Here is a 3021-nt window from a genome sequence, read left to right as displayed (position 1 = left end):
CATTCCTCTCTCCATTCCCTCTTCCACCCAATTCTCTCCCTCTATCTACCTCTGATGACTATTTTAATTCGGATTTTTCTTAATTAAATCATTTAAAGTGGGAAGACCCTCCTTTAATTCAGATCTTTTTCAGCTGGGAAGACTGACATTTAATTTGGGTCGTACCTTCTGGTGGCACCTTATATAAAGGACATGTAAGAAAGAAACCTTTGCTCTTTGCCTGCTTGCCCTTGTTCTCATCAGCAAGTTTATTCCTTTACTGGCATTAGAGCCTATTCCTTCAGGATTACACGGTTGCAGTGTATACTGAAGACCAACCAAGACATTCAGCCTGATGGACAGAACAACTACTGGACTCATGAACTTTCTATTGATAGACAACCATTATTTGACTAGCTTGACCACAGCGTATAAACTATTGTAGTAATCCCATATATATTCATTTTATTATTTCTGTTTTTCTACAGAACCCTGACTAATACATCTGGGACAGATAAAAATATATGCAGATGTCCAGAACAAAGACCTCTTTCTATAGGGTAGCCTGCCATCCAGATAGCTTGGTTTCCTTAATATTTAGACAAAAGCTTCTCCAGCAGTAGCTTTATGTTTTTTCCCCCAAAGTTTGTTGGTGTTATTTATCCCTTCATCAACTTTCTCTTGCACCTATGCCCTGCTCCATCACCCTAGTTTAGCTCTGCCAGTTCCACTATTCCCTTTAATCCCTTTTACCTGTTCCTTCCATCTCTCTTCCCTTGAATGAACCTCCAATGCCCGCCTTTAATAATTTCCTGACCTCTACAGTTATTTTAAAACAAAACATATGTAAGTGAAGATTTAATACTAATAGCCACATATGAGAGAAAACATGTGACATTTTATCTTTCTGGGTCTGGGTTACTTTGAATGATTGTTTCCAGCTTTACCCATTTAACTGGGGTGGTGGTCTAAATATGCTTGGCACTATTAGGAGTTGTGGTCTTGTTGAAGGAAGTGTGTCACTGTCGGGGTGGGCTTTGATCTAGCTACCTGGAAAGCAGTCAGTTTCTCCTGACTGCAGTCAGATCAAGATACAGAACCCTCAGCTCCTTCTTCAGCACCATGTCTGCATGGATGCTACTATGCTTCCCACCTTGATGATAATGGACTGAACCTCTGCACCTGAAAGCCAGTCCTAATTAAATGTTGTCCTTTATAAGAGTTGCCTTGGTCATGGTGTCTCTTCACAGCAATGGAAACTAAGACATCTGTGAATTAAATTTTTAAATAAATGAAAGACACATCTTTATTTTTTACATGATATGATTCTATAAATAAGAGACTGCAAAGACTCTACCAGAAAACTAAAAAACAAAAAACAAAAGAACATTTTTAGCAAAATAGCATTATACAAGATTATCATATCAATGAATAGAATAGAAGACCTAGAGATATAAACCTATGCAACTACAGACCCCTGACTTTTGACAAATGGGTCAAATATGCACCCGGAGAGAAGGTAACTCCTTCAATAGTGGTTCTGGTAACACTGAGTGTCCAAGTATAGAAGAATGAAACTAGGGCCCTATTTCTCACCATGCACAAAAGTCAACTCAAACTTGATCAAAGATAATGACAGTTTGAAACTAATTAGAGAAAAATTACAGAAAATGTGTCAGGATACTCATAGGTATAGCCTTTTTGAATAAGATTTGAGTTGCCTGAGGAATCGTGCCAATGCTAGACAACATTAGGAAATGAAAAGGCCTGTGTGCAACAAAGAGAACAAGTAACAGAGAGAAAAGGCAGCTTAAAGAATGAGAGAAAACCTGACAAAGGGGTAATCTATAGAATATATAGGAACTAAACAAAAAACCTATAAGCAATAAGCCAGATAGTGGTGGCATAGCCTTTTAATTCCAACATTAATGAGGCAGAGGCAGGCAGAGGCAGGCAGAGGCAGGCAGAGGCAGGCAGGTTTCTGTGAATTCAAAGCTAAACTGCTCTACAAAGTGGGATGCAGGACAACCAGAACTACATAGAGAAACCCTGTCTTGAAAAACCAAACCAAGCAAGCACAAAGGACAGAGAGAGGGAGGGACCTGGGTAGGAGAGGGGACAGGGAGGGGAAAAGAGGAACATGATCAGGTATTGGGGGACTGGTGGATCAGGAGTGAGGCCCTGAGGGCCAGCAGAAAGAATGGAAACAGACAACCTCAGAAAGTGGGAGGTAGGGGACCCACTAGAATGTACCAGAGACCTAGGAGGTGAGAGACTCTCAGGACTCAAAGGGAGGGACCTTAGATGAAATGCCCATCAGTGGACAGAGGGAACTTGTAGAGTCCACTGCCATTAGAAAGACAAGGCATCAAAGTGGGGGATGGGGTTGCCATCCTACAATCAAAAACTCTGACCCAGAATTGTTCCTGTCTAGAGACTGAAGGAAAGGAGGTTCAGTGACTGGCTCAAATTGGGATCCATCTCAAGGGGAGGCTCCAAGGCCTGACACTATTACTGATGCTATGGTGTGCTTATAGTGAGGAACCTAGCATGGATCCCCTACAAGAGGCCCAACAAGCATCTAAACGAGTCAGATGCAGATACTTACATCCAATCAATGGACAGAAGTTGGGGAACCTGTGGTTGAATTAAGGAAAGGCTCGAAGAAGCTGCAGAGGAGGCAACCCCATAGGAAGGCCATCAGTCTCAACTAACCTTGAACCCCGAGATTGCTCAAACACTGAGCCACCAACCAGGCAGCATACACTAGCTGATATGAGCCCCCCCCCCCCATAAAACAGAGGACTGCTCAGTCTGGCCTCAGTGAGAGAAGATAAACCTATTCAGCCATCATTGGGAAGAGAGGCCCCTTGGTCTTGCAGACTTTATATGCCCCCATAGAGGGGAACGCCAGGGCCAAGAAGTGGGAATGGGTGGGTAGGGGAGCAGGGGGGGGGGAGGATATAGGGGTCATTTGGGATAGCATTTGAAATGTAAATGAAGAAAATATCTAATAAAATAATTAAAAGAAAAAAAAAAAGA

Source organism: Mus pahari, chromosome 15 (assembly GCF_900095145.1).
Source record: "Mus pahari chromosome 15, PAHARI_EIJ_v1.1, whole genome shotgun sequence".
Taxonomy (NCBI): domain Eukaryota; kingdom Metazoa; phylum Chordata; class Mammalia; order Rodentia; family Muridae; genus Mus; species Mus pahari.
The sequence above is the reverse complement of the archived record's forward strand: the minus strand, read 5'-3'. Positions refer to the sequence as shown.